Consider the following 13,177-nt stretch of genomic DNA (forward strand, 5'->3'; position numbering starts at 1 on the left):
CTTCCCTTATGCTGCAGGCCTCACAACTGTTCGGGTGCATCTAGAGTTCTATTCCTCCTTTTTTGCGGGTGCAGCCTCGGGCCCTATTCAGTGTTGGGGCAGTCTCCGTGTTTCTCTTGCTGCTGCGGGGAGCCACACTGATCGGTTGGTCGGTTGCATAACCGTTAAAGCGTCACTCACCATGCTGCTGTATCTTTACCCTGCACCGCAGGCAGGTGAGTGAACAATGGCGGTGTCTGGGGCATTTTAAGGCTGGCGGTGGTTACCTTCGCCAGGGCGGCCATACTTGCAAATTAGGGCACCGGTGTGGGGTAAAGTCACGGGGGCCTTGTCACTCCTTTTCGACGTCGGGTGGCATAGTTTTGCAAAGATTACCATCGTCATGTGTGGTGTGGCAAGGAAGCAGCTAGATGACGCTGTAGATGCTTCCTGGGCAAATCTCCACGGCAGCAGTCTCTCTGAAAACACAGGCCATGCAGGGGCTGAAACTGCAGCTCGCTTATTTTCCACCCTTTCTGGTGCAGTGCTGAACGGGTGAGAGTTATGCAGTGGGGCACCTCTCACCTAGTGGCAGCTCCTCTTTAGGTACACCGCTTGGTGCTCCGGAGGTCTGTGGCAGTTGGTCCTGTTTGCTGCAGGCCTTGTGGGTGCTGGTGCGGGGCTCTGTGTCGTGCTGGTACGTAGAGCTGTTCGCTTGCGGGCAGCAGCGATCACAGATGTGGTGCTGCAGCTCTGCTTCGTTGGGGAGGGCGCTTCCCCTTTCTTTTCTCGTTGGGGAAGGCTGGGGCCAGGTTACTTGCTGGAGGGGCGGGGTTGCAGATGCTATGGCCCAACAGCTCTGATACTCTCCTCCCCTCACTACTCGGGTCTGAGCCTCCACATAAGGGTTGGACTGTGCGGGTGCTTTCTGTGAACGTAGCTTTGGGCCGGGCTCGTCTTATATGCCGGCGGGGCCTCATCCTCATCTGTCGGCTTCAATCGCATCCTGCACCGGTGCTGTGGTGGTGGCTATTTGTGTGGGCAGTGGCTGTGGGGTCACGCATGGTGTGGCAGCACTCCCCCACTGCTTCTCTCCTCGGCCAAACATGTGCAGGCTGGCGGCTGCAGGGTCATGCCTTACACGCATACAGGTGTAAAGTGCCACATTTCTCCTTGGTGTATGACAGAGAGGCAGGCTGGTGTACACCCAGGGTCGGACCCGTTCGTCGCCATTGTGGTGTGTGGGCCCTGGGCCCACATGCTAGTAGAATCGCGACACAGACACCAGAGGTATAGTTGGTTAACTGGCCACGAGCATGTGCACCCAGGCCTTTTTATTAGCAGGTTCAATCAATCAATCAATCAGGGGTTTATAAAGCGCACTACTTACCAGTGAGGGTCTCAAGGCGCTGGGGGAGGGGGTGCAGCTCCGGATCAGTCGAAATCGAAGAGCCAGGTCTTGAGGCTCTTCCTGGAGGTGTGCAGAGTGGGGGAGCGTCTGATGTTGACTGGGAGCCCGTTCTTTGCTATGACGTAGGAGAAGGCCCTTCCGCATGCTCTGGTTCTGCGGATGCGTTGGGTCTCTGCCAGGGCTAGGTCCGCGGAGCGGAGGTTCCTTTTGGGTACGGGAAGGAGACTCTTTCATTGAGGTACTTGGGTCCGATGTTGTGGAGGGATTTGTAGGTGTGGGTGAGTAGCTTGAAGGTTACTCTCTTCTCGATGGGGAGCCAGTGGAGGTCTTGTAGGTGCTGGGTCATGTGTTCGTGTTGTGGGGTTCCGAGGACGAGTCTGGCTGCGGTGTTCTGGATAGTTTGGAGTTTGTGTAGCAGGGTTTTGTTGATTCCGGCATTGAAGATGTTCCCGTAGTCCAGTCTGCTGGTTATGAGTGCATGAGTGACAGTCTTTCTTCATTCAGGGGGGATCCACTTGAAGGTCTTGCGGAGGATGCGCAGGGAGTAGCTTAAAGGTTACTCTCTTCTTGATGGGGAGCCATGCAGGTCTCGTGGGTGCTGGGTCATGTGTTAGTGTTGTGGGGTTCCGAGGATGAGTCTGGCTGCGGTGTTCTGGATGGTTTGGAGTTTGTGTAGCAGGGTTTTGTTGATTCCGGCATAGAGGGTGTTCCCGTAGTCCAGTCTGCTGGTTATGAGTACGTGGGTGACGGTCTTTCTGCATTCGGGGGGAATCCACTTGAAGATCTTGCGGATGATGCGGAGGGAGTTGAACCAGGTGGAGGCGACGGCATTGATCTGTCGAGTCATGGTGAGGGAGGAGTCTAGAATGATGCCGAGGTTCCGGAAGTGGTCCATTGGGGTGGGTGGGTTTCCGAGGGCAGGGGGCCACCAGGGGCTGTCCCACGCCATGGGAGGATGAGGACCTCTGTCTTTTCCGAGTTTAGTTTTAGGCAGCTGTTGTTCATCCAGGCTGCGATGTCTTTCATTCCTTCTTGGAAGTTGAGTCTGGTGTCTTCGGGGTTCTTCGTGAGGGAGAGGATGAGCTGGGTGTCGTAGGCGTAAGATACTATGCTGAGCCCATGCTGTCTGACGATGGCGGCGAGAGGGGCCATGTAGATGTTGAAGAGCGTGGGGCTGAGTGAGGATCCTTGGGGTACTCTACAGTTGATCTCTGTAGGTTCGGAGAGGAAGGGAGGGAGTCAGATCCTTTGGGTTCTGCCGGTGAGAAAGGAGCGGATCCAGGCAAGGGCGATTCCTCGTATACCGTAGCCGTGGAGTCTGGCTGCGAGAGCGCGCTGTGAGACTGTGTCGGAGGCTACGGAGAGGTCTAGTAGGGTGAGGGCGCTGAAGGTGGTCAGATGGGCGTTGAGGAATCTCTCGGTGACTTTGGCTGCAAAGGGGAGGAGGGAGATGGGCCAGTAGTTTTTCAGGTCTGTCGGGTCGGCCGAGGGTTTCTTGAGGAAGGGCTTGACCTCTGCTCGCTTTCAGTCGTTGGGGAAAATGCAGATTCAAGGGAGGCGATGATGGTTCGGCCTAGTTCGGGGGCTATGGCAGCGGCGGCTCTGTGGTAGATGTGCGGCAGGCAGGGATCCAAGGGGGCTCCTGAGTGGGTGTTCTTCATGGTCGTGGTGGTGTCTTCAGTGGTGGCAGGTTTCCAGGTGGTGATGGTTGGCTGGTTGTTGGTGGTGGTGAGGGGGGTGGTGTCCGGATTCTGTTTGCTGAAGTTGTCGTAGAGGGCCTTGATTTTTGGGTGGAAGTGGGAGCTGAGCTTGTTGCAGAGGTCCTGGGATGGTGTGATGTCCGTGGCTTCGCTGTGGGGTTCGGTGAACTGCTGTATGACGTTGAAGAGTTCTTTCGCGTTACTTGCTTTGGTGTGGATTTTGTTCTTGATAAAGGTTCGCTTGGTGGCTTTTATGCGCTGGTGGTATTACTTCATGGCGTTCCTGTAGTTGTTTTAGTCTTTGGTGGTTTTCCTGTTCCGCCAGAGTTTCTCGAGGCATCTGCAGGTGTGCCTTGCTTCTTGGAGGTCGGTGGTGAACCAGGTGGCCTTTAGGAGGTGTTTTTTGGCGGGGTGGCGGAGGGGTGAGAGCTTGTCAGCGCAGCTAGCGAGCCAGCGGTGAAGTTTTTTGGCTGCGGAGTTGGCATTGATCGTGGCGGAGGTGGGGTCGTGGCGGAGGGTTGTGTTGAGGTGTTCCTCTGCCATATTGCTTTAGTTTCCTCATGGCGGGCGTGGGGCAGGTTTGGGTGCGGTGGTGGTGTTGAAGGTGAAGTTTATGCGGTGGTGGTCTGTCCAGAGGTGCTGTGTGGTGTGGCTGAAGTGGATCTTTGTCCCTCCTGCGAAGATGGGGTCAAGGGTGTGTGGGTGGGGGTGGTGATGAGCTGCTTTAGTCCGAGGTTGGTGAGGTTATCAAGGAGGATGGTGGAGTCGGGGTCGCTGCGGTTGTCGAGGTGGAAGTTCAGGTCTCCGATGAGAATGTAGTCCGTGGAGGTGATGGTGTGAGGTGCGACGAGGTCAGCAATGGTGGTGGCAGAAGAGGCACCAGGTCCGGGGGGTCTGTAGATGAGGGTTCCCCGAAGCGTGGTACTGGGACTGGTTTGGATCTGGAAGTGGAGTTGCTCTGTGATGGAGAGGGGGTTGCTCGTGCTGGAGGTGTCGGAGGGAGCTCTTGTGTGCAATGGCGAGTCCTCTTCCTGGGAGGTGGGAGGTGGGGGCGGTCCTTTCTTTGGATCTTGCATCTGTCAGGAATGGCGGTGGCGATGTCGGGCCGGAGGTGGTGTTGGTCCATGTTTCCGTGAAGCAGGCAATGTCTGCCAAGAGGGTGTCAAGCAGGTTCCATGGTGTGTCTGTGGAGGGAGCGCACGTTGAGGAGGATGCACGTCAGGGCTTTGGTGGTGCAGGCTTCCGTCGTGGGTTCAGAGGTCGTGGGGGGGCTGTTGATGGTGAAGGATTGTCGGCAGGAGAACTGGCCGTGGGTGGTGTTCGGCATCGATCTGTAGCAGTTGTTGTTTCTTGCAGGGTTGAGTACGTGGAGTTCGGCGAAGTTGTAGCGGAGGAAAGTCGTAGATCCAGGGTTCCTGGCGCTGGTCTCGGTTGGGTTGCGGACTGGCACAGACCGGCTTGCCTTTGGCGCGCCTTCGGTGCGCCGGCAGCGCGGCCGCATTGTGGCCGTCATTAAGTAGGGAAGGGGGAGGGAAGCGCAGCTGGGAGGCGGGAAGTGGGAACTGGCAGGGGGGGAGGGGCTGCGGGGATAGCAGCGGCTGGAGGGCTCAGGGGCAGAAACGGGCACAAGAGAGACAGAAGAACAGAAAAGGCGCAAGGCAGACAACGGGCACAAGAGAGACAGAGAAAACACAAAAATGGCAAAGTGGCACAAAGACAGACACAGGCACAGAGGAAAAAAGAGCAAAGTGGCACAAAGACAGACACGGGCACAGAGGAAAAAAGAGCAAAGTGGCACAAAGACAGACAGAGATGAGGTGCAGGCAGGAGCCTGTGAGTGGAGGAGGGCCTCAACACCTACCTGGGAAGCAGCGCCCAGAGCACAGTGCCAGAGCGGTGGCACTTGATAGCGGAGCTGCGGGGGGAGAGCAGGTCTCTGACCAGGAGGTCAGGGGTCTTGCTCGCACTAGTAGCGGCCACCATTAAGTCGGGGAGGGAACCAGCAGGGGGGAGGGGCCGTGGGGGCAGCAGCGGCAGGAAGGGCACAGGGGCAGAAACGGGCACAAAAGAGACAGAAGAACAGAAAAGGCACAAGGCAGACAACGGGCGCAAGGGAGACAGAGAAAACACAAAAATGGCGAAGTGGCACAATGACAGACACGGGCACAGAGGAAAAAAGAGCAAAGTGGCACAAAGACAGACAGAGCTGAGGTGCAGGCAGGAGCCTGCGGTGGAGGAGGGCCTCAACACCTACCAGGGCAGCAGCGCCCACAGCACAGTGCCGGAGCGGTGGCATTTAATAGCAGAGCTGCGGGGGGAGAGCAGGTCTCTGACCAGGAGGTCAGGCGTCACGTCACGTGTGACGCCTGTGATGGATGGGTGTGGGGTGCATGTGTGTCCACTCCCACGAGGGAGTTCGCTGACTACCTAAGTGTCTGCTGAGACACTAGAACGTGTCCAGCACGACACTAAAGAGGGATACTGGAGAACTTTTTTTATCTGAAACTTCTTAAAAGAAAAGATGTGCTAAAGTCCCTATTTTAACATGAAAACTAACATGCAGCAAACTCTGCAGTCTACAGGTAGGGAAGAGAACCTATGTCCTTATGTGTTAACTGATTTCTTGCGGGGGAGGCTTTTAGCAGGTAGTTGAGTGACTGAATTAGTCATTTGTGCGTTAGGCTGTATAAAACCAGTGCTTTCAATGGGCCGTTACTCACCGGTACTGAGTACGGGCATGTCTTAGATTTATCACTCAGAGTACCGGCACTTCTCTGCTGCCGAGGAGAGTACCAGTACTCATGAAAAGGTAGGCTCATTGGCTGTAAGTGCTGGTGAGCAGGAGTGTAACATGTCTCTAGCAGCCAAGGCGCTGCTTCTGTAGCCTCGATCTGAACCCCAGCTGGGCTACTCAGCAGGGCTCATTTGACTAATGTCTGGATCCTCCCCATCATGCTGTGTTTGACAGAGCAGGGTCCGTTCAGGCCCTGTGCTGTCAATCACATTCACACTATCCTTTGCATTTGTGCAAACACAGGAATCATGCCAGCCCCCTGGCATTGGCAATCAGGCTACGGCCAGTCCGGCCCTGGTGGCAATAAAAGCCATGCTAGGTGAAGAGTATAACATGGCTTTTATCATACCCGAGTCTTTTGTGTGTCTGCTTATGTTTGTGTGTTTCCCTGCATTTTATATGCCTGTTTTTTGTAAGCAAAAAGTGAGAGAGAGAGAATCAAGACACTCTCAGGAGGTATTTTAAAGAAAATGGGTGGCACTTTGTGTGTACATGTCTGCTCGGCGACAAAGATTCATAAATAACTTAAAAGAGAGGGTTGGTGGGTGAGTGTCAGTGAGTGAGTGACTGGATAAGTGAGCAAGGGTGGATGTTTAGATGGATGAATGACCAGATGGGTGGATAAGTGAAAGGATGGATGGATGGGTGAAACAGGGTGGATGATTGGATGAAAGGGCGGATGATTGGGTCAAGGGCAGATGATGGGTGGATAAGGGAAAGATTGGATGGATAGATGGATGGATGGATGAAAGGGATGGAGGATGGATGAAAGGGTGGATGATAGATGACTGAAAGGAGGGATTGAGTGAAAGGGTGGATGGAATGAAAGGGTGGATGGAATGAAAGGGTGGATGGAATAAAGGAGTGAAACGGTTGATGGATAGATGAGCGAAAGGAGTGATGGATGAACAAAACTGGTGGAAAAAGAGATGAATGAGTGAAAGGATGAATGGATAGCTCTGGAGATGGATGGACGGATCGGTTTGGATATGAAGGGTGGACAGAAGGAATGGTGAAAAACTGAATGATGGTTGAAAGACTGAATAGACGACAGAATGTAAAGGTTAAATGGTGGACATCAGCAGGTAAATGGTAGGATGAAAGGATGAATGGGTAGATCGATGGAAGAGACAAGAGATCTTCTGGGGAGGGTCATGATGATTTGCTTAATTTGCTTGGTGCAATAAGAGCTTTGGTTCGAAGTGGGGGTATTTTCAGTTTCTTCCTACTCACGTGCTCAAAAATATATAGTATTATGCCAAACAACAGCAATTAACAGGATGGCATTAGGAAGGTGCACCTATCACATTTCTCTTTCATTTTGTGTAATGAGTTAACCTGCTTTGTTTATATAAACACATTGCTCATGTGTTTTGCGTATGTGCTGCAACTAATATAGAAGTCGTTAAGTATCATCATGCCTCGCCCTTAGCCCCGCCCCCTCACTACACCTCAAGCTCATTTTAATGAATACCCGCACTTATTTTTTCCCATTTAAAGCACTGTATAAAACAGAGTCACTATGATTTCTGAACACGGATAAAAACTACAGAATATTTTGCTCGTTGTATACGCAGATTGTTGTATTTGTTTCCCCCAGCGCCTAATTCGATTACATCATTCTGGAAACCGCGCTGTTGCTTCAACGCTGGAACTCGACCTCGGGCGCTGCCCCTTGCCTGCAAAAGTAAAATGTTTTACTGCTCATAAAGCAACATGAAATCGCTATCATCTTTCGGGATAATGAATTCTATTGATTGGCTCGTTTCAAACGTGCAACCCGGCGAAGTTCCAAGGCATTGGCTGTAAAGCCGCTCTTATTAATCTTTCATTGGGCCGAGCGATCGGAGAAGGCTGCAGTCACACCATATTTCTGCCGCGGTGATGCCACAGCGCGCGGCTCGCTGATTGGACGAGGCCGTCTGCGCCCCCCCATCAATACGGCTCCTCAGAGCCTTATCAAATTGCACCTGAGGTACCACACCGCGGGCTTACACACAGTCACGTGGTACTTTTCCGATGACATTAAAATGCAGCACGTGCCGTAAACCAGGAGTCATCCTCATTAGTCACAGGGCCTTTTCTTATCATCCATTAAAGCCCCAGGTACCTCGGAGTGCACTAACGGAACGCAGGGCGGAGTGAATGATGCCATGTGCTTTAAGTATCCACCACAGGTCCCCACTTGGTCATAAATCCAATGCCACGCGACGGTTCTCAGTTTTCACTAAAACGTTTCATCTTTACCGGCGGTGAGGTAAGCCTTCACTGCTGGGATTTGCATGAGTTTGGCCGCTAAACACAGATTCCTGTATTTGATTTCCTTGCAATCAGAAAACTAGCGGTCACTATTTGAAGAAGTGTTACCCTGTCATCATATTTTACGATAAAGGTTCTGGTTACAATTGGGGCGCTAATTCCGCGTGGGAGGCAAACTCCCATTTGCGGCCGAAATGGTAAATAGAATACATGTTGCATTCCAGGCAAGAGTCTGCCCTCTCAATTTTTGTCAGTTAAAACCTGGTTAAAGCTTGGAGGAAAATAGCTTCGAATTGCCGAATTTGACACAGTGTCGTCTTGAGGATTTTTGGGGCCACCGGCAAGACATATATTGGGGCATTTGGTTTGTAACAACTTTGGAAAGTATTAACCATTTTCTGCTAATTGAAGCCTAAATGAGGCCAAACAAAAATTCAGAAACAGGTATCACACAAAAGCAGTTGAAATATGACTTTCTGGGGCCCCAAAACTCCTGGCACTAGGCACACAGATGCAGTGGTAGGTAGAGAAAAGTAGATAGTGAAATAGGTGAGCTAGAGAGAGAGAAAGTTTGCTTTCCCAGAGGGCCCCTTGGAAGGTGGGGCTTGAAGGGGCAGCTCCTCCATTAGGGCGGAGGAGCGTTGCCCCACAGCTGTCCCGCCGTGCGAGAAGCAGAAGTATAAAATGGTAAAACTACAATTATATGTTTCTGCTTCTTGCACTGTGCTTTCGGGCAGGGGAGGAGTGGCTTGCCCACTGCTGAGGGCGCTGTTTGGTCGGCTTGCTGGGGCCGATCAAACCAGTCATGCGTACTCTGCCTTTTCTCCTACACCTACATGGAGAAAATGGCCTCCCCATAGACGCCTGGCTGGTCGGCGTCCCGACCAATCACAACGCTGCCATTGCAGCATTGTGAATGGCTTAGGGGAGGGGAGGGAGGCTGCCTGCTTCCTGTTTCTATGTGGTTGCACACGTTAAACCGGGTGAAAACCTGTACTGTTTTCACTTAATGTTACATTCTGAGGTCTGCTATTTGGAATCTGGTGCAAACTGCACACTCCATAAATCCAAAGGTGGAAGGTGCACTCATTGGGATTGAACACATTAAATCAAATAGTCCAATCAATGTGATGTTTCTTTCTTTTTAATTCTGATGAATGTAACACGAACAACGGCTGTACATTATCTTTGGGGTCATGAGACCATCCATCTGTAGGAGGGTAGAGTTACTAATAGGCTAACAAAGGTGCATCTGCAGGGGTGCAAAGATACACCAGCAGGCGTGTGGTTCTCTAATTTCAAGGAGTGATGATTTTTTAACGATATCCACAGACTGGAAGGGAAGACTCCTCAATGAAGGACACCCCTAACCTTTCCATCTATGTCCAGCAAACTATCAGGTGGCACCCATGCCATTCTGAGGCCAAGTCCTATTGAAAAGAGGCACATCATCACAAGAGCCCACAAATGTAGGAGTCACTGTCAAAGCTAAACAAATAACCGCAAAACATGAAAACTCTCTCACAATACTAGCTCATGGTACTTCCGACTCAAAGAGAATGGCCCAGGTCAAACCAAATGTAAGATAATGCCTCTCTCTGCATGATCTCTCTTAAAGTTTTGGACTGATATTGCTGGTGTCTCGACTCTGAAGGTGCATTGAGTTCTGCCAATTGGGCCTCAGTGCAAGTGCTCTGACTCTTTTTTTTGTTGTTGTCCTCATTGAGCAATGTTTGGGAGTTGGAGGCATCAGGGGCCCCGTGACCCTTGTGTTCCGAATATAGGGGATCTCCTGGGTGACCGCACTATATGCATGGAGATTGTCTGTTGCCCTTTTCATCGAGGCCCCTTTTTGTCCGCTTCCAGGCGCAAAATCGGTACTGGGGGGAGCTAGTCACTCTGACTACTCGTTCAAGGTCCTGCTTGAAGTCTTTATTGCATTTGCCTAATCATTGGAAAGTATAGTATTCGTGTGATTGTATTGTTCCCAGATGTTCCAGAATCTAAACCTTTTACTCATTTTCCCTTTTCTATCTAGCTTGTACACCCTTTGGATAGAGGCCAGCCATTCTCTATGTGTTGGACATATATTCTTCACCCAATTGATGCATATTTCTCATCTGCCTAACAATATTAATAGAAAAAGAATATTCTCATGATCTTTACTCAACCTGTGGTAACTTGGGTTATGCTGACTTATCCCAAAAATGTGCTCTGGCTCTTAAAACATGTATGTCTCATTGCTTCACCCACAACTGGCATAATGTTAACTTACTTATAAGTCCCTATTATAAGCGACCAGGGGTACCCAGAGCATGTAAATTAAAGTGTCCGTCATGGACTGCAGCACTCATTGTGCCAACACAAGTGTGACAAAACAAAGCACAACTCCCAGCCTACCACTGCTGGCTGGCAGAGCAGTACTCAAACTACTATCTTGATTTTGCCATTTAAAGTAATGCCAAAATCCAAACCTTCTTTTTTAGGTCTCGCCTGGCGTTGGAGCACGCATGCGCTCGCCTGCGAGAGCTATAGTAAGGTAGTCAGTTTTGAGAAGGGGACTCGAGCCCCGCCCCTCATTTCCATTGGGTAGCGTCAGCGTTTATGGTAAACTCTAGCTTCCCATTGGAAGGTAGGGTTTTTCGTTGTTTCCCTTTGGCTTTTCGCTGGACTGGCTCGCCTGATTTACGCTGTCGTGAAGACTTTTCCTATCTGCTTGTTTATTTAACCAGCTGATAAGAAAAGTCTTCACAACACGCAGAGGATAAGGCAATGGCGAGCGCTTGTTAAGCACAGTGTAACGAAGCGATTTGCACGGAATCACAAGATGCTGCGCCTGAGCCGAGATTCTAACCTAGTTACCCAGTTCTAACATCCGCAGCCCTAGCCGCAACGGGTGTGATATTAGGAGATATGTCATAAGAAGAAGCACTGCCTGAGCTGTGAATACGTAGTGCTTTCACCTGATATTGTCCGATTACATTACATTAGGCCACACCCGCTTGCCTGTCCCGCATAATTATAGCGCAAACTTGAACCAAGGGCATTATAGCGCTTCACACGGAAATCAGCTCCCCTTACACAACAGTTTTTAAGCACAGTGTAACAAAGCGATTTGCACGGAATAACAAGATGCTGCGCCTGAGCCGAGATTCTAACCTAGTTACCCAGTTCTAACATCTGCAGCCCTAGCCTAAACGGGTGTGATATTAGGAGATTTGTCATAAGAAGAAGCACTCCCTGAGCTGTGAATACGTAGTGCTTTCACCTGATATTGTCTGATTACATTACATTAGGCCACACCCGCTTGCCTGTTCCGCATAATTATAGCGCAAACCTGAACCAAGGGCATTATAGCGCTTCACACTGATATCACCTCCCCTTACACAACAGTTTTTATGCATAGTGTAACAAAGCGATTTGCACGGAATCACAAGATGCTGCGCCTGAGCCAAGATTCTAACCTAGTCACCCAGTTCTAACATCCGCAGCCCTAGCCGCAACAGGTGTGATATTAGGAGATTTGTCATAAGAAGAAGCACTCCCTGAGCTGTGAAAACGTAGTGCTTTCACCTGATATTGTCCGATCACATTACATTAGGCCACACCCGCTTTCCTGTCCCACATAATTATAGCGCAAACTTGAACCAAGGGTATTATAGCGCTTCACACGGAAATCAGCTCCCCTTACACAACAGTTTTTAAGCACAGTGTAACGAACTCAGCGCCACCACAGCATCACTCAGCACCACCACAGCCTCACTCAGCACCACCACAGCATCACTCAGGGCCACCACAGCATCACTCAGGGCCACCACAGCATCACTCAGGGCCACCACAGCATCACTCAGGGCCACCACAGCATCACTCAGAGCCACCACAGCATTACTCAGCGCCACAACAATATCACTCAGCACCACCACAGCATCACTCAGCACTAGCACAGCATCACTCAGCACTTCCACAGCATCACTCAGCACTACATCAGTATCACTCAGCATCGCCTTTGCACTAGTACACCACATCATCATCACTCAGCAAGATCTGAGTATCATTCAGCATCACCTCAGCATCGTCTCCACACCAGTCACCACCACCACCACCACCACTACCACCTCAGCATCCCTCAGCACCACCTCAGCCTGCTCTCGGAATCTGGCATCTGTTGATTCTCCCCTAGCGTCTGGCCGCTGCTAGTGTTATAATACAGGTACTAGTTTCCAACCTTCACCCTCTGATTGTTTATACCCCCTCAAAAAAAGATTTAACAAACAACCATTGGAATAGGCAGAAACAAGTTGCCAGCATTGCAAGAACAAAAGAAAATTGAGGACATTTTTTATTGTAAATACTTTTTTAATATGGTCGTTCCGTTGTACATAATGCCTTCTTGGTCAACAAAAATGCTTCTGACACTTTTTTATTAAAACTTTTCAGCAAGCTGCACAGCAGCCACACTTCTCTACAACACAGCTTAAAGACATTGGCAAAGTCAATAGCTCTGGCTAAACACTTATAAGGCCCCAAAGGCGAGACCTATTGGCTATGCCAATGCTTGTTTAAAATACATATAAGTCGCCTCTAAGGCAGGCCTATCAAGCACTAAAATTACAAAGTAGGACGTGTATTAGTACAAGTCCTGACAGTAAAATCCCCAAATTGACATTTTTACTATAGAAAAACTATTAGCCCCATTCATGAGTACAGAGTTACACACCGACTATTCAGAAGTGCTAACTTCTGAATGGGATTACTAAAGTGAGGTACTTCAAGTTATCAAAATAATCATTGCATTAAACCCAACTTGATGCTCAAGTTGAATTAAATGTAATTTTTAAGTATATGGCAACTGTAGAAAGTTGGCACTCTGTTGCCCAAAGGTTTCCAGTGACCATTTACGATTGCTGGCCACAAGACAGCCTTCTGCCCTTCTGAGGGGAGGTATGAATGAAAGGAAGAAACACAAAGGGCCTGCTGTTGGAGGAGGTGCAACCTATCTCTAACAGGAATGCCAAACAGGGTGTGAGTGCAATT

The sequence above is a fragment of the Triturus cristatus genome, chromosome 6, assembly GCF_964204655.1.
Source record: "Triturus cristatus chromosome 6, aTriCri1.1, whole genome shotgun sequence".
In the NCBI taxonomy this organism is placed as follows: Eukaryota; Metazoa; Chordata; class Amphibia; order Caudata; family Salamandridae; genus Triturus; species Triturus cristatus.